At 33.8% G+C, this 20,189-nt stretch overlaps 1 protein-coding gene across 2 annotated transcripts in view; it reads left to right on the top strand.

The window, feature by feature from the left end:
* Positions 1 to 1,913: 1,913 nt before the first annotated feature.
* Positions 1,914 to 20,189, top strand: part of LOC149424491 (uncharacterized) — a 59,986-nt gene continuing 41,710 nt past the window's right edge. For both annotated transcript variants that reach the window (XM_089651619.1, XM_089651618.1), the window contains exon 1: positions 1,914 to 2,454. The gene's annotated coding sequence lies outside the window, so the exon portion shown is untranslated. The remainder of the gene's footprint in view (positions 2,455 to 20,189) is intronic.

The following is a 20,189-nucleotide window of genomic DNA, read 5'->3' as shown; positions in this document are numbered from 1 at the left end:
GTTCAGAACTTTTTTTTATTTTCCCTGTCATTTGTATGAGGTTCTTTATAAGAATGTTTCCTCATAAAACACATTAATGTAACGTAAAATCATTAAAGTAAATACAACCATCAGATGGTAACAGTAATAAGGCCAAATTAGCCTCAGTACTAGTTAGTTGGACACACGAGGGGGTATTGTTATAAGCCCTAACTAATTAGAGGATTACGAAAGAATCCATAAAATCAAAATTTAAAAAAGATAATAAGAACAGTAAAAGAAAAAATGTGTAATGGTTTTGAAATGAATATACAACCGTAGTAGATATATTTAAGTTGGACATAACCTGCCTCACTAGGCGAAACTGTATTGAGGCAGAATTTTTAACAAAGGGATGATAAAGTAATCATAATCAGTAATCATCTCTCCCCATCTCCTTCCCCTCACCACTACCTTCTGCCTCACATATCCCAATTGGGGATGACATAGTCTCACTGGTTCCAGCAGTTGGGACTCATGTACGGTTTCTCATAAAAAAAAAATTAATTACTCATCGTCCAGCGTACAATAATTTTACACGAAATTTGCCTGACTTGGGTGAGTTCACTGGTTATTGCACGACCTTTATCGAATATTCATTGTTTAGTGGAGATTTTATTTTGATTCATTTTTTTATGTGTCTTGTTTCGTCGGGTAGGTTATTGTATAGTAAAGGCTCAAAATATCTTAAGTATCTTTATCCATATGAAGTTATTGTGTTGAGCTTCACTTGGTGTTCTTTCTGAATTATCTTTATCCAAAAGTAGTTATTGTTTTGGGCTTCAGTTGGTATTCTTCCTGAAGTATCTTTATCCAAATGTAGTTATTGTTTTGGGATTCAGTTGGTATTCTTTCTGAAGTATCTGTTTTGGGCTTCAGTTAGTATTCTTTCTGGAGGATCTTTATCCAAATTTAGTTATTGTTTTGGGATTCAGTTGGTATTCTTTCTGAAGTATCTGTTTTGGGCTTCAGTTAGTATTATTTCTGGAGTATCTTTATCCAAATGTAGTTATTGTTTTGGGATTCAGTTGGTATTCTTTCTGAAGTATCTGTTTTGGGCTTCAGTTAGTATTCTTTCTGGAGTATCTTTATCCAAATGTAGTTATAGTTTTGGGATTCAGTTCGTATTATTTCTGAAGTATCTCTATCTGTTTTGAGCTTCAGTTAGTATTCTTTCTGGAGTATCTTTATCCAAATGTAGTTATTGTTTTGGGCTTCAGTTGGTATTCTTTCGATTTATGTAACGAGTTTTTTATGTTTTTTAGTATTTTCGTAAAATATATTTAATTTGTTTTTAAAGAGATTAGATAATATTGTTGTGGCGTGAATTTGTCTAACATTTGGTACGTGAAATTTGTTGAAGATTTCTTCAGCGCTTGTTTTTAAAGAGACAAGTTAAACGATATTTTAAGATTATTTTTTGAACTTTTGATGGTGAATCTATTGCCGAAAGTGTTGCATCATCCCAAGCGATTATTCCATATTCGATGATTGATTGGCGGAGATAATAATATACTTTGGTCATATATTTTTTCTTGATTAATTTCCAAAATTTTTGAAAAAATAAATATTTTTTCTAGTTTTTTTGTAAATAGAACATGAATCCGTCTAAAATGTATATCGTAACGTAAGGCCTTGGAACATATAACTTATTATATTTATGCATGTAACTTTCAAATAAACGTTTGTACCCTTTTTTTCCATATCTAAGATGTTTCATTGGTTTAAAAAACATGACATTGGACCTTCTCCGCCGGTTGTTGATAAATAACAACGCACTTAAAACTCGCAGCTCGACGGAAAACTCGATTATTTTTAACCGTCGGAGAAAACGCGTCACAAGAGCAAGTGCGAGTAGCCGGTTCTCGACTTTTGCTGCATAAAGAGTTCCCACATACGCAGACTCGCACGTGTGGAAAATTCGTAGCGCCGAAACGCCGCCCGCCGCCGGAAAGAAAATTCGCAAGCCTCCGAAACACTTGTTATTTTCATATAAGAATGTCAAATGTGCGGACTATCGACAGTCTGCTACGCGAGCCCCGGTTCGCCAGTTGCCTGCACCTATAATTGTCTATTGAGTCCCGCGTCCACTCAAACATCAACCGGTGATTTAGTTCAGTGAAGGAAATATATTGATTTTTATCTTATTCGAGGTCTTGTTTTAGTGTTATTATTATATTTAAAATGTGTATGTGTGTTTCCAAGGTACACACGATCGACTGACAACATTATTGTATTTATCGAGTTCTGGAAGTTACGCTAATTCTCATAATAAACATAACATTCAATCCTATTTACCAAAACATTGAAGTGACTTTGTTAATTTTATCAGAAGTGAAACTGTTGACTTATCTGTGTGAAATCTTTTCCAATAACTGAAGCTGTTTTTAAGAAAACGTATTGTGTTTTTGTGTATAAATTAAAAAGTTTTTATAGGTAAGTGCCTTAATTTGTTTGCTATTGAACCTTCAATTTAGGCGCCAATTTAACGAAATTGCTTACTAAATATTACATCAGCAGTAGTAAGCATGTGGGTATCAGAAATACTAATTATCCATTAAAGGACTTGGTTACATTATAACATTGGAACTTTGTTATCAGAATATTCCCCCTAAGTGGGTAAATTACTTCCTACCTACGCATTGGATCAAAACCTCCATGATCTAGGAGGTTTTGATTGGATGCGATAATATGATCGGGGTCAGTTCAACGTACATTTACCACAATCAATAATATCTCAAGAGGATAGTCTGCCATAACTCAATACTGACATCCTGAAAAATAATTAAAATATCTATTTTATTCGTTTATTTTGTTGGTCCAACAATTGACGTATCGTATCGTAATGTGAGTATCCTATATATGTATGCATATCACCCAGCAATTATTTGACAAATACCGTGAATACAGTTATTAGATTTTGCTTCATGGCGAGAATAGTCGGTTTCATTAAAATCACGTTTTATATTATTTATCATTAGTCAAAGATGTTTATCGAAAAAATTCCGTAAACAAATATCGCGAGAATGACATTTTTTATTATATTTTTTTTTACATTTTCCCCACAACAGGAGGCCCTAAGGAAAAAAATTTCCCTCAGGGCCTTTGTCATCTTTGGGGATGCTGTGTGGTGGGTGTGTTTAAGGAAAAAGGTGTGAGGGATGAGTAGGAATCTAGGTATCAGTGTATCTAGGAGTGACGGGTCGAGAGATCAGTTGGAGAGGTCAAAGGGTATCTCCAAACACGCCTCTCCGGATCTGGCACTCCACATAGCTAGTGGGCACGCGCATCCTGAACACCTCACGCCACGAACCCGATTACCCCTGCTAAATCACCAAACGTAAGACAGAGAAGTGTTGGCTATCCAATAAATGGTTCCCGGCATTCTGAGTGCACGGTGTACCATTAAATCAAACTATATAATATTGTCATACATAAGTGGAAATTTTTAATATTACTATGAATATATTAATATTTTCCGGGGTGCTTTAGAAAAATACTAAAATAAAAATAAAATTTATTGAGGCTTTACAAAACTTTTTTTGCTGTAAAAACAATATGGGGAATATTCTTATTTTATGACAGTTGTTAGATTCGTTAATATTTGAAAGCTATGTACTCATTATCGAAATGGCTTTTAAAATATTTGCGGTGACCGAAAAATTCCAGACTGAAATAGTATTATTCAATCATTTGAGAAAACTTAACTTTGAATACTAGTAATAATATTTTAACTTTAAATACACAACAAAACCAAATACAACACTTTTAGCATTTCTTATAAAAGTCAGCCATCTACCTCTCATAATTTGATTATTCACAATTGTGTGCAAACGTGTAACTGCAACCCCTTGGAAAGTGTAGACAGCCTCAAATACCTGGGGATAAACATAGATAAATTTTTGAGGTGGAATGATCATATCGAAATGTTAGTAAATAAAATTAGGAGACTTATCTATATTTTTAAAGATCTCAGACATGTACTAGACAAGGAAAAATTAAAAACAGCGTATTCTGCTATAATTCAGTGTCTACTTTCGTATAATATAGTTTGTTCCTGCCTGAAGACTGTAATAGAACCACTTAATATTGCCCAAAAACTGATTCTCAAAGTTATATACAAGAAAAAATGTACATATCCTACACAGTTACTTTATAAGGAATGTAATATCATGAATTTAAAAAACTATTTATCATACAAACGCTATGCAGATTTTTTAACAATATTAGTTCTGCGAAAAGAACGCAACAAATTCGTACTACAAGAATTGGCTCTGGTCTGAACTTTATGGCAATTCACCCTAAATCCTCATTTGGGCAGCGACATTATTTGTACCAGGCTCCACTTCTATTTAATAGCCGTCCAGATCACATTAAATCCTTGTGTACATTTAAAAATAATGTTAAATTATTTCTGCCATCCGAGGATTTCTAACGTATTCTTTCGTCTTTGTCCTTTTAAATTGTGGCATAATATTTGAATACGTTTGTTTTTTCATCCTTTTCTTTTTATAATGTAAATTATTTTTTTCTCTCTTTCTTTCTTCTCTGTTTTTAAAAATAAAAGTATATTATCATTTTTAAAAACATTTTTTAAATATCAATGTATATCATGGTCACCCTACCTGTTTACAACATTATACTGTTATTAATATGCTGATAGGTACCATGTAGGACGTAGGTATCCAATTCGTCCAAACGTCAATGTAACAATATTGTTATCCTAATATATAATCTCTGTGCTATTTTTTTATTATTTTGTAAAATTATTAAACTCATCACAGGCTTGTCCTAGTGAGGTTAAAAATTCTAACCTAAAAAAAGATACAATGTAAATAAACGGTAAATAAATAAATAAATAAAATACTGACACCACTTTTATAGTGCTACTCGCCTCCATAGAGGGATGGTTTAACAAATAAGAAAAAGTCCCTATGATATCAATAATTTTTTATTGGTTGAAAATTGTCAGCGGTGCAGAAGAGGATAGGGAAGAAGTTTAATTGTGTTAAAGCACAGGCATGAATTTTAATCTAATTAATAATTCATATAAATACATTAAAAAGCTCGTTTTAAAAGTTGTTTATTCTGACATAAATTTGTTTATGTCTATTTTTGTCTCTAGCGGAGCGATTTACAATTTATGAAGGTTTATTGAACTACTTATGTATTCGTGTATTTATAATACCTACACCATACACGGTGTCCGGAAACACGTAGTACAAGCGGGAAACTGGTGATTTAAATCACACAGAGAACCCAAAAATACTTCGTTTTATCGATTTTTTTAAACTCAATTTTTTTGGCAACTGAAGATTTTTAAAATTTTAAATGACATTACACAGTTTATGCTAGCCCCCTAGTAAACGATTTTTTCAAACTTACAATTTGACTCCATTTTCTCTAAAACGAAATCTCAAATAAATAAATATGTGATTTAAGATCTTCACGGCCAAAAGTATTTTAGTGATTTGTTTTTGGGGTATTATGCCGTGTTGAGCTACCTTCTTCTTTGGCCAAAGTTTCGGACAGCATTGCAGTGTACATCATCAGAGCAAATGTGTAATCTGGTTAGATTATTATGGATATGGATATCTAACCAGATTACAAGGGAACAGATGCCGGTAGCTGGATCCACATAAGAGTTGTCTTACACAAAACGAGTCGAAGAAGCGGCCCGTTCTCATGAAGCCAACGTCATCGTTCACGCACGGGCACCGAGGATCAATGCCGCTAACTCTTTACAGCAGGCTCCATTAAAATACCTGCAGAACAGACTCGGCATGCTCTCATTGCGTCTTTACATTTGAGATGGCAATCGGTCTGTTAACAATGAATTTTCAAGCAGACCTGACCGAGTAGGTTTATCAAGTATTGTGGGGCTCCAGCCCAGTGGTGGCTCCCAAATTCAATTGTTGAGTTTACTTGAGATTTGTATAGAATAAGCAGCTGGTTACTATTGAAGAATCTGCTGGCCCTATAAAAGATTTCCAGTTTCTTGGAAGCCCGATTTACTTCTACAGAGCCCCGATACTTGAGCAGGTCTGATACTTTCTCCAAGCATTTCAATGGAGTCTTTCTTAGGGATAATGCTTCCACCGATTTGCTCCAGACAGTTATTGATCTCCCTCTTTGCCGAAATCAGACACGCTTGGGTTTCAAGACGTTGAAACCGACCAGGTTGACCTTACCCCAGGCACGAACCTTCTCGAGGTGGTGGTCAACATTTTGTCTCATAACTTCCCGAGCTGTTCGGACTCTGATTTAGATAAAGGTACAAAATATGTTATAGGTACCTTCATGTGGGTACCTACCTGCAAAAATCGATACTCTCGGAACATTTTTCTTATAACCACTGAAAAGAATTTATCAAGCGAAGCAGAAAACTCACGAATTAAATTATTGCAAGAGGAAGTAAGTTGTGTTGGCCTAAAAATACAAGCCGTACAAGTTTCGTGACGCTAAATTTCACCAATTTGGAAATTGACAAGAACATTCAGATGACTTGAATATCTACATTAGTAATTTAAGAATGTATCGATGAAATTTCGTACAAATACATATTAACATTAAACTACACTTACATACGAACATTATTCTATTTGGTGACCGGGTATGTCATCAAAATGACTATTTAGATCTAATTCATCATAGTAGTACGCAATAATGGAGATTGCATTATTCTGGCTTCAGGCACTAGTAGAAAATGTGTGGTTTTTCACATCACCTAAAGGTTAGACTAATGTAAGCGGATAATTGAAATACCTGTGTCATCAAGGTATTTGTAAGATACTGACAATATTATATATATTTTTTGTATGTTTCAGCTCAAGTTAACAGCGCGTTTAGTTATTTTATTCATATTGATATAATAGTATAATGTTAGTGATTAAAAATGCTTTGATAGTTTGAATTTAATAACAGCAAAACCAATGTCAAACAATCTAAACCACAGACATGATTGTTTCTTATGTCCATGATCTAAACATATTTTCAGATGGTTTTAGTGTACCTACATAGGAATGTTGAATGAGGCCAAAATCATAATTAGATTCATATAAAACAAGTGTTTTTTTATGAGACATGTCTCTATAATATTTTATGTATTAAAACGTTTTCTTAATTGGTCATGCTGTGAGCATAATATGTACATGTTATGTATGAAGGTATTGGTAGCGGAACATTAATTCGTAAATGAGCTCTTTCGAGGGCTTGGAGCACAAATAGTTTATCTTCTCAAACCATTATTAAAAGATAACTGAAATCTGAATTTTAAAGATTGAATCTCTTTAATATATATATATATTTTTTTTTTTTTTTTTTGCTAAATAATAAATCATATTATTTTTAAATTATTTAATTGTTAATTGCTTTGAGATTTTGAGAATACTATGATTTAGAGATCCAAAATTAATTAAATTAAATTAAATTAAAGATCCAAAACACATAAACACGGTTCTTCCTTAGTAGAGTCTAGTATGTATGTAATTTATTTTTGCCAAATCGTGGAGATATACTATGGTTGTTTTCTAAATTCTTAAACACCGATTTGATAGGTAGAAGACAAAGCAAAAGTAAATAAATTTAAAAAAAAAATTTCAACATTCACAAAATAACACTAACAGACCAGTTAGACAAGCGTACAAAGAAAACATAAAAACTTCGACAGGAAATTCAAGCTTTGGACAAAGACACTACTAATACCATGCTATAAAAGCTTTCAACAGTGTAAAACTTGAAATTAAAATTGAGGAAAATAAAAATAAATTCACACACAAAATTACAAAATGGATTAAAGAAAAAAAAAGACAATATTACCAAAATGTCATAGCATAAAATAAAAATAAAACCTATACGTAACACACAAAACCAATATAAACACACATCACTCACAAACACACAAGATTATTTTCAATGTATTATTTTTTAATTTTAAATATATTATTATGTATTTTTAATTCTAAATGTATTATTTTCTCTTTAAATGTATTATGTAGATTATATTTTCATATTATAAAATGAAGGCCTCAGCACGGGCAAGCCACCCAGTGAGGCCAATATTACTGGAAAACTTAAAATGTAAAAAATATTGTACCAAATAAAATAAAAAATAAAATAAAAATGCTGTTATTAAATACATTGAGACGAAAGTTTACATAATGATAGTACTTTAACTTAGGTACCTACAACCAGTGATAGCCCGTGACTTTTGGGTGTTCTAGAGTGCTAATATTACAAAAAATGGCATTATTGTTGTTGTTGTAAATGAAAAACATTTTTTTTTTTTTTAAATTTATTTTTGTATGAAGATTTTCATAAAATCCGTGCGGCGCACGACCAAACTGAAACACATTTTTATTTATAGTGATTGGTTTTTGGGGTATTATCTACCTCCTTCTTTAACCAACGTTTCGGATAGCATTGCAGAGTCCATCTTCAGGGCAGATGTGTAATTTGATTATTAAGGATATGGATATTTTTTTAAACTCGTAGTGGTTTTTTCTAACACTTCCTTTTTTAGATATCTCGGTCTTTTGAATTTGTCGGTTTATTGAACTACTCTGTACACGGTGTCCGAAAACTCGCAGTACAAACTTCAGGGAAACTGGTGAATCTACAGTACACAGAGATCCCAAAACAACGTCGTTTTTTCGATCTGAGCATTTATTTATTTTACTTTTTTTCAGCAACTAAGGCATTAAAAAACATTTGGTGCAGCCTTCATTCTAAAAGACATTAAACAGCTGAAATGAACCCCCATGTTACAGATTTTTTTCAAATTTGTTCTAAAAAAATTCTCGGAGATAAAAGGTTAAATCAAAAAAAAATTCCACAATATCGTCTCAAAATTTCGAATATATCATAAAAATTTCAATTTTCCCAACATAATTAACAGAACGGTTTAAAAGAACACGTAAAGTAAATAAATAATTAGTTCCAGAAAAATTTTAATTTACTTGTGCCTTTGTCTGTGACTCCGGTTCAATTAACTTTTGCTTTGATTTTAAACTTAGTTTGAAAAATTTGAATTGTTTGTTTGGAGAATCCAGACAAGTAAAAAAACAGAACCCATTAAATAATAATAGGAATTTTTGTATGTGAATTTTCATTGATATTTAGATATTTAGATTGACGGCCTCCGTGGACGAGGGGTAAGGTTCTGGACTAGCAAGCCGGAGGTCGCGGGTTCATTTTATCTGATTAATTTATTTTATTTTACAATTTACTCATTTAAAATAATAAATAGTACATTTGCAGCACATTCCAGAATGGAAGATACCCTGGTGTAAGACCACTATTCCGAATTGAAACGTTGCTTGAAATGGCTTTGGCCGTGTTTGGTGACCAGATCTGAATAGACAGGTACTTCCCCACCTTCCTCTCCCCATCTCCTTCCCCTCCCTTCTACGTTCAGCCTCACAACTTACCCCGATTGGGGATGCCATAGTCTCTCTTGTGCGAAATTCAAATAAATTTAAAAGAAAAAAACGGTTTTAGAATCATAAAGAATCATTGGGATTCTTTTTTTTTAAGATAAAACAAAAAAATTGTTGCAACTAGTTGCCTACAATTAGGCAAATTTATCCTAGAACACCAAGGCCGATCAACTGGAAACTACCGAATCCAGTCTCCGCGCACTGCTACTAGCGTGATGATAGTGAAACTTAAACGTAACTAGAATACCTTGTGTTATATCAAAACACCATAAACTCCCGATCGATGAATTTTAGCGTGAACACGACTTATTCCATTTTAATCGTTCTTGCACCTTCAAGAGTTTGTAAGTTTCGATAGTAGAAAAATGTTTCAACGAGATATTAATGCGTAATAGCGCCTTTACGACTATCCCGTGATTTATGTAAAAACCGACCTTGGGTCTTCGCGATGCGTTGACGGCCGTAAAAAGTTAAACAATAAGTGATTGGTGATAATAACGTGTCTTACGACAGTTACATTATCTACGACTTTGACATAAACCTATTATATTATTCTATTCGATGTTTTACTAGTCATATAATATTACACTCAGAAAACATCTGTCAACCTTTGTACGCCTTCATTGCACGTTTGAGGTTTTACTATATTCCATTTTTTGGCTGCTTTGTTCAAAATACTATTCAACTTGACATCTGCACGTTTTAATAAAGAGTTGTCAACAATAAAGTCACCCTTAAGAGGAAGCTACAAGCTAAAAATGTGTATATTCTTGGTATACCTTATATCGTAGGTAATAGGCATTAAAATCGCTTTACAAACGGAGTCTAGAAACGTTCGATTTCAAGCAAATAACTGTTTTTTATTTATTTTGTAAATAATTTTCTAAGAAAGCAAAAAAGTTAATCAAGTGAAACTGTCACAGATAATTTTAGCTATAATACTGTTTTTTTAAAAAGTTGTTTCCTTTATGCGTTCATACATTCTATTGAAAAAAAATTTTTTTTAGTAGTTTGTATTTATATTTTTTATTGAGTAATTTATATATTTATTTGTATTCTACTCAAGCGAAGCGATATGAAAACATTCAATTTATCTAAAGCATATTTTTTGTAAAAAATGAAATAAAATACTTTTTGTTTTAAAACCACGAGTTTTTAATAATTTTTTTAACCGACCGGTTTCTACGATTAGTTTTTTACGATTAGTTCTCGGTAGTAATTTGTAAGTACTTGGGTAGGTCAAGCTGTTTACTATTAATGAGTTAATCTGGATTATTCTCTCGACGCCACACTTCAATTTGGAAAAATCCAAAAAGCTCGAATTGACTTAGGTACTAGGTACCAGGTACTAGGTACTCTATATATCATTATTATAAGCACAACAATATTACAAACCTTACCCAACTAAATGTGTGTTTATGTACAAAACTATGCGTTTAAATATGGTCAAGCCGAAGAGTTCCATTAAGGCGACATAAAACTTAATCGACGCTCACATTTTAATTATTTTTGATGAACGTAATATTAAAACCTCGGATGTTTCTAGAGGGATCCCTATGGATGTAAGTTATTTATATTTAATATTAATAAAAACAGGACCATACCATTAAAATATTTTATGTAAAACGGTTTGAGAATTTTATAAAAAAGTCTTTCAACTGTAAAATTACCGGAGAGCACTAGATTTTTTTCTAGGCCATGAATTAGTAACTTACTGAGGAATCCCTCTAGAAACATTTGAGATTTTAGTAATACGTTCATTAGAATTAATTAGAATAAACCCCACGGAAAGATCAGAGTCCCAGGTCTGCTAGGGCAAAGTCAACCGTAGGTCCATCCATTACACCAGTCGTTAAGATTCCCACTTTATTTTAGAGTTTTGATAGGGAACATTCCGCTTCGCACTTGCTTCACTTACATCGTTAGGTTTCTGGCATAATTTTAGAGAATTGTCTCGTCTTAACGTAAGTAACATTAAACTTTCTCTCTCTCTAGTAAAATAAGCATAATCACTGAAATAGATATTAAACTATCGGCGGCCTTTATGTTATCTAATATCGAACGTACTATTCACAGGTCATAGAAGGATAGACACAACTTAATTATTTGTCCTATTATGGAACGCCTCGTGTCGAACGAATTGGTGTCAAATGAAAGATTCCGACACGTGTCAAATTAATGGCCGCAATTATGCCTATTTTTTTTATTCCAGGAAAAAAGGAAATTATATTTTCACTTATTTGATTAATACAAACCCATACTAAAACTTACTTCTTTTGTTCAACCAACCTCAGAAGGAATAAAATATGTATATTTTGAATTATACTTACCTACCTATCTTTCTTTTTGAACGTCTTCTAGAGGGAAATTATATAAATTGCCCCCGTCGTAGCTAGTGAATTGCTCCCATATGTATAAAACGGTTCCATGATAACTCAACACAGTGACAATTCAACACACTTTTAAAAAGTGATATAAAGTCGTTAGAAACGATGAAAAAAAAAATAACCTAACCTAACCTAACCTACTTAACCCAGTTAATAAAGTTTTTGTTTCATCACTTTCCATTACTTTATATAACTTTTTAAAGATTTGATGAATTATCATTGTGATGATTTATCCGGTCACCGTATAAAACGACTTAATCATCATTTATCATAACCATTGAAAATTATACCAAAGCTGTAAAATTAATACAATTCATATTTTATATTTATAATATATCGGTTAGTGGCTTTGCATCGGGTACCCATCCAGGCGTCGTGAGTTCAATTACTCCTCGGCACAAGCAACATCACGCTTAGGCCATTCGTACTCGGAGATACGCTCCATTATTGTGCGCGTAGCACACGCGCCGCTCGTAAGTATCCGCCAAATTATTTGGCTGTCGGCTACTGACAAAATGCCCCCAGGGCCTTTGTCATCTTTGGGGATGCTGTGTGGAGGGTTTTTTTAAGGAAAGGGAGGGGAGAAAGTTTTAGGAAAATCGTGTGAGGGATGGGTACGAATCTAGGGATCAATGTATCCAGGTGTGATAGATAAATGATCTATCCCTCCCGCTGAGGCGCAAGGCGATGGGCCAAGAGAGACCAGGTGGAGAGGTGAAAGGGTCTCCCCAAACCAGCCTCTTCCGGTACGCCACACAGCTGATGGGCAGACACATCCTGAACACACCTCAACCGATGAACCTAAGCACCCCTGCTAATTCACCAAACGTAGCAAGCCAATTTGGTGACCTATAACAGAGTTTATGATTTTTTGGTATATGATTATCCAATAAATGGTTGACGGGGCGAAAAAACTATTTAGTCATTCGTATTCATTTATCGTATGTACGGGAACAAACAAATAATTCATTTTAATATTTTTAAGCACAACTTGCAAAAGTGTTTTTTTCCAAAAATATTTAAATTAGCGCCATCAACGAACGAACATCAATGATTAATTTAATGTTGATCCTTAAGGTTAAACGCGACGCTCGTTATATTCTACGTGTTCATAGATGGCATTAATTAAGTTATTTTATTAAAATACGCTATTATATTTAATAAATTATTTGTTTGGGACAGTACATCCGCAATATGAATATGAATAAATAGTTTTCTTCGTTTAAAAACTCAACTCTTTCGAGAAAGGCATACAAAAACAATATTGTACAGGTTTATTAATCCAATATTGCATTTGTTACCTTTCTTGAAAGAATTGAGTTTTTTACGGACAAAACTGTTTATTCATATTGCGTGTGTACAGGCGCAAACAAACAAATATTTTATTTAATATAATAGCGTATTTTAATAAAACAAATTAATTAGTGCCATCTATGACTACGTAGAATATAACGAGCGTCGCGTTCAACCTTAATTTCAATTGCGATTGACGCGGCGCTTACAAAATTTAGTGTGAAGTTTGTAAAATTTAACTATAATAAATTATTTTAAAAGAGTTGGAGGTCACCATACTAATTATTGTTAAAAGCCGAAATTTGTTTCCACGTAATAATAGTTGTACTTAATTCCTTTTTGACCATTTTATTTAAAAACTCGAATTTTTTAATCTAATTTATTGGAATGGAATTGAAGGTGGAAAAAATTGTGAATCCATGAATATTACCTCTTGCAACTTGATGAAATTAAAAACAAAAACGATTTGAATGGAAACAAGTTGAAAAAGGAATGTGCAACATGTATTGTGCACATATTGTTGAAATCAATGTGGTATGCATTCAATGTGGTTATTATTACACTATAAAAAAAACTTCATTCAATTTCGATTAAGCTTCTCAAATCAAATTGACACACGACTCGACGCTATGGCAATACGGTCATATGATCATAAAATATGGCGATACGTCGTTACGGACTTTATGTTTCAAATCAAAAGTATTTGGCAATTATACTTTCAAACTTACATTATAACCCTTTCCGCTAAAATATTGCATGTAAAATATATCAGTTCCTACCGCACAAGAGACCCACCTCCTCCCAACAGTCCTTAGCCTGTAGGACCCAATTGAGGTATTTTGTAAGACTAACGATAGTGGGGAGAGTAAAAACTCGAGTGAGCAGTTAGTCTCCCGTTTTAATAAACTATATCTTTTGAAAGTTTTCGTAATATCAAGAAGGAATGGAGTCCCTTTAGGGTGTACATAAACACGCAAACGGAACTGCCGAGCTAAACCACGAATATTGACCAAAATATAAATTATAAAGCACAAAACACCGCCACCAATGCTAAATAAATTCAATTTGACGCCATTAAAAGGAATGTCAACATCAATATTGATACTGCCAATCTTTAACTGCAGTTGGACCAATTAATATTGTAGGGTGTTTGGTTAAACTAATATTTATATAGCAACATACACTGCAAATCAAATAATATAATTTTACAAGAAAAGAAAAACTACCATATTCGGGTGCTTTATAAACCAAAATAAAGCCTTCGACAGGGTCTGTCATAAACCCTTATGGGAGAAATTGAAAGCTACGAATATACCATATATATAAACTATACTTACCATATATAAACACACAATCCCCATGGCACTCTCAGCAGGAAAATTTTGTACAGTGGGCAAGTAAATACTCCCAGCCGATATACTTGCATTCAGGAGTAAGGCAAGGAAGGTGTATGTCCCCCATCCCGTTTAATGTATACATGGACGAGTTGTTAAATCGCGTGGACATCAGAGCGGGCATCGTATTAACAATGTAGGCATAAATCACATAAGCTAAGCAGATAACATGATCCTCCTAACTCCGTTGATCAAGAGATTGAGACTACTGCTAAATATTTGTGAATATTATGGAAAACAGCACAATATGATGTACAACCCGAAGAAGACGAAATTGATTGCGTTCCACGACGGAAAAAATCCAGATACGAGTAAGATTCTACCCGTACACCTTAACGAGGCAAGAATAAATAGTGTACGAACGTAAAATACTTGGGGCACATTATTAATCAAGACTTATCGGACGATGGCGATATCGAACTACAAAAAAGAAGTTTTAGTATGGTGTCTAATATGATTGCCAGCAGATTTTGCAAATTGAGCAATGCTGTTAAAAAAACATTATTCAACGCATTCTGTACCGGTCTATATACGTGTCACTACCAAACTTGCTCGATGGAAAGACTCTGAATCCAATATAATGACGCCTGTAGAATCATATTTGGATGCAGAAGATACAGCAGCGCATCGACAATGTTCACGGAATTGGGAATAAATGGATTTTCCGACCTGATGAGACACCGGGTCACTGGAGCCAGGATGCGGCTAATTTCCTCCACCGACACGGTGGTGACCGCAACCTTACCAATACCATACATCACTCCTGAGTGTTTGCTAGACCCAAGATCACTTATTTTTTTTGTTGTATCTATTTTTTTTTTTTTTCATTTGGTTCATTGAATTCACGTAATTAATTGCTTTATTCAATTCAATTCCATTTCAAAATTGAAAAAAAAATCGTTTTATTCACATAACTATTGTAAAATCAATTTGTATATCTATATGTGATGTGTGGGATCCTCCTGTAATAAAAATTATTATTTTTAATAGGGTCGTTGTGTTAAACAAGTGTATTTAATTTCCATACCAAATTAAGGTACAAGTTTACTAATCCTACGGAATTTACAATGTAGTGAAGTTTAAAGTATTATAAAACCAAAATATAATATAAAATATGATAACGTTACCTTACTTATTGCCCTGATCAAGTTAAACCATTCTAAGGAATAAGGAAGTTGAGTGAAAAATATTTTGACTTATAAAAAATATGTTCATGTAGATCAAAAAATATCGATTCTAAATATATAAATATATTTCTATATTATTATTCTTAGAATTAGTTAAACGTTCTTGAAAAAGCATTCAATAGCAATAGACTGTATACGCTCCACGATTGGTCGAAAGAATTCTGTCGTCACATGTGTCGTGACTTGTACGTACAACGGAACACCTATGGTGCATCTCTTTCTATTACATGAGAGATGGTCGATTTAGATGAGAGAGGTGTATAGGCCAAAGGTTTATTTGGGTTTGTCAAATATATGTACGTATTTGTTATTATTATTATATGAAATGGATTTCTAAAGATACATATTCGTATAGTGCTTTATAATAATATGTTGTTTATTGCATAACTTAGATGTTTTTATTATTATACATGTCACAAAGCATGTGATACACTTCAGGCCGCCGGCCGCTCAGAAAAGTCTCACAGTGAACTGGGCTGTAAACCGTTATTTTACTTTTGGTCTTTACTTTTCTGCGCGGTGGTCCTGAATTCGCGCGGGGAACGTCAACAAGTAGCGACGGCGATACCGTACAAGTACCGTATCGGGCGTGAAAAGCAAATATTCTAACTTAAAATATTAATTTAACTATGAAATCTTAATCAATTTTCTTTTTTTTTTAATAACATCAATTATAATAGACGGTTAACATTGGTAAAAAAATTACTGGAATTCCTTGTTGAAGAATTATTTTTTTTTCCATACATAATGCTTAAGCGACGTGGTTTTCACAGTTCTAATGACGTCACACTACACCCCGCCTGTTACCGCTCGGATTCCGCTCGTTTTGGCGGGCTTAATAAAATTTAAACTTTGAGAATTAATTTAACTATGAAAACAAACTGTAAAAAAAAAAAAAAAAATACCAGTATTTAAGTTTGAATGCGAACATTGATAAAAAAAAAATTTAAAAAATGGACTCAACTTCCTTATTACATACCTACCTACGTATGTTTCATAACAATATTATGCTTTATTTTTTAATTTAATTGAAATCAAATTTAATAATATAATTATTAAGTTCTGCAAGTATTTTTTGGTTTTTGTTATTGTTACAGCTGTTTCGGCTTTCAAGGCCAATTTCAAACTGGCTTTAGGCCTTATTCTTTATGCTGAAATCAGTCATTGATGTAACATTGATTTATATATTTAGATGAGACATAAAGCGAAAAAATAGCTTACTTTATTACCTCCAATTCTCCTCCAACGCTCTAACTAAAACTACCGAATCCGGTCTACGCGCACCGCTTATCGCGTTCAACAGTGGATCACGATTCCACTAGATATTAGTACGCAATAGAGCCTCTAATTGTATAGCTCTATGGAATCCATATGTATATTATTTTTGTATTTTTGTAAATGCTTATTTTTAACACAATTGTACTCTAAGGTCATTACCGAATATGATCTCGGATCTCGTGTAACTTATTGTTAGGTAACGAGTGGTCTTACCATGCACAAATACTCCATTCGATAATTTCAATATATAATACGTATATTGCATTGAATGTTCAGTGTAGCAGTTTGAGTATATTTGCCAGAAATAGTTCATACAACAGCCGTGAAAATTATAGCAAATTTTACGACTTGGCGGAAACGGCCTAGAAAATGTTGTAAGTTGGGAGTCCAATGACAATAAGCTCAATTCTGACAGAAAATTAGAGTTCGAAAGTAAAGTGAGTAACTCTAACAATTTAACATTTTCTTCCATAGCACGGTGTAGAAATCAGTGATGTTGCATTATACAGGTTGTCTAAAAAGAAGTTACCACTAATACACATACTTGTAACTTCCGATTTTATGTCCGGGTTAAATCTTCCCCGTAGGAAAAACTAAACCCTTCCACACACTTTTCCAACAAATGATCATCTAGTCAATCAACATAATGCAAGTGCATTATATAAGCAAAATAAATACAAAACAATACAAGAACAACACGTCAACTCACCAGAGATCAAATGGGAAAATAATTCACCGACTCCAGATATTTTCATATCAGAGGGTTCGGCACGGTAGAACTTCTAACAGGGCCTATAAATCCTACTGATCCCTCAACATAAATATTTAAAAAATCTTTCGTTATCCTACATGTATTCAAAATGACCGACTTTTGCATCTTTATAAATAAATTTTTTGATAGATCTAATACGCCTAAATTTTTAATGAGAGAGCTAGGTATAATGCCAGTAGCCGAAATAAAGAATGGTAATATTTTTTATTATTATTATCATTATGTTACTATAAATAATTACCATAATAGTTAATTATCTGCACTTGTGTACGTAGTGTTTATTATTGTGTTATTAAAGTAAAAGTCAATCCCATGTAAGTGGTAACATCTTTTTGGACAACCCCCTACTCTACTTAACCACTATTATATTTTCATAGCAGCCAGCAATCCACAATGGAGTTCTGGTACCTACCCTGATGTTTGGAAGTGGGGCATGGAACTGGCAGAGGAAGGATGAAAGTAGACTTAATTCTATAGAAAAGAGATCCCTGAAGCGTATGTGTGGTAAAACGACATATGATCGCGTGAGAAATGTGAAGATTCGGCAAGAACACAAGGCTGATGTAAGCTTAATAAGTAATATTAAGAAAGGGACTCTAAGTAGAATATATGACGCGAATGTATATAGTAGAATGAGTCGGGGACGCCCGAGAAAGACATGGCACGATCAAGTGAACCAAATACTTACTGCGGGCTATGTCAACAGTCAGAATAACAGAAAGGTATGTTTTAGACCATGTATGATTGATAATGAAGCTAGGAATCTGTGCCGAGAACGAGTACTTTTGTGGTATATCTTCACTGCCTACTCCTGAGCGAAAACCGCGTGATGGTTATAGTTTTGTAGTAATTTCATTTCATTGAAGGATCTCAACAAATGTACAGACCGCGTATCCAGCGCGATACGACGTTATGATATATGTTTAGCCTAGTAATGTTTAATAAAATTATAGGTATATAATAATAGGGTACCCATAGATCAAGGCTGCCCAACCTTTTTAGCAGTTGGGCGAAATTGACGATTTTGAATCACTGGCAGGCCACTGAATACCTAACGGTTCCTATTTCCATGGGGGGGGGGTTTGTTAGAGAATTTCTATAAAACATAATTCCCGACAAAAAAATCTAAATAAGTGCTCCGCACAAAATATTTGAAATCCATGGGGGGGGGGGGTTGTTACGGAACTTCGCTGAGAAAAAATTCCGCACACCCGAACATCATATGTGATACCCAACAGAAATTTTTCGAATTCCATGGGGGGGGGTGGCTACAGGATTCCATTTCGACGCAAAAAATATTATGTCGAAAACCGGTGTATTTTTGTTTCAAAAGTAAGTTCAACAGGTTAGATTTTTTCGTCGCTGATTCTCGTTCTGAGTAGCCTAAATAGCGATAAATCGCCGTCGTTGGCAACACTGGTGACCGCGCGCAAGCTGCATTGTTTGTTTTACCGCGGGCCCGCGACACTTTTTCAAATTGGCGGATTGGCGGGTTTTTTGAAAATGTTTCACGAGGACCACTTATAATTCGTTCGCGGGCCACATTGTGGCCCGCGGGCCTGGGGTTGGGCAGCCTTGCCATAGATTTACCCAGAAGTTTGAATTTAGTTTTATTTTACATGAGCTCCACCTAGATTCTTACCCAACCATCAAACCCTTTTCCTTCCCAGAACTTCCTCCACTTCCTTTCCTTACAAATACCCTCCACACAGCATCTCCCAGGATGGCACAGGCTCCGAGGGAAATTATTTACCTTGGGGCTTGTATCATCTTGGGAGGTGCTGCGTGGAGGGTCTTTTACAGGTGGGTAGGAATAGGTAGAGGGGTGGGTAGGAATAGGTAGAGGGGTGGGTAGGAATCTGGGGGTCAGTAATTTTTTTTAAGAAATATCATCAGTTGTACAATAATATAAATATTATTTAGCAATAAGATCGCGTAGGAGTATATCCTTACAACATATTATCTTTTATATATACTATCAGAAATCCAACAACTCTTACTAGTGTACTTATCAAACAAACGTGGCAAGATGCCATTTATGTGATACGTATAAAAATAAAATGCATAAAAATAGGCCACGTTTACGATCATAATAATAATAAAAAACATTAAATCACTGGATACACATTAAAATGAATGACAAGAAGATTCTTCAGTCATGCATAATACCTTCACATTTGTAAATTTTATGATTGTCACATTGTCAAAATAAATTAAAGTGTCTACGAGTATTTAAAAGATTTGGGTAAAAATTCTCCCCTTGTGATGTATTCGCGGCGCGTAAGGTCGGAATAATGAAAATTTTGACTTATACCAACACAGAACCAGCGGCGTATTTACAAATACAATACCGTTTTAGTGGCTTGACGACTAAAATGTGTAGGTTTTGTGATGAAAAATCATCTACAAACCCTGTAACATTT

The sequence above is a fragment of the Hesperophylax consimilis genome, chromosome 4, assembly GCF_061612785.1.
Source record: "Hesperophylax consimilis isolate HC1 chromosome 4, BYU_Hcon_1.0, whole genome shotgun sequence".
Lineage (NCBI taxonomy): Eukaryota > Metazoa > Arthropoda > Insecta > Trichoptera > Limnephilidae > Hesperophylax > Hesperophylax consimilis.
This window is presented reverse-complemented; position numbering and strand designations above follow the sequence as displayed.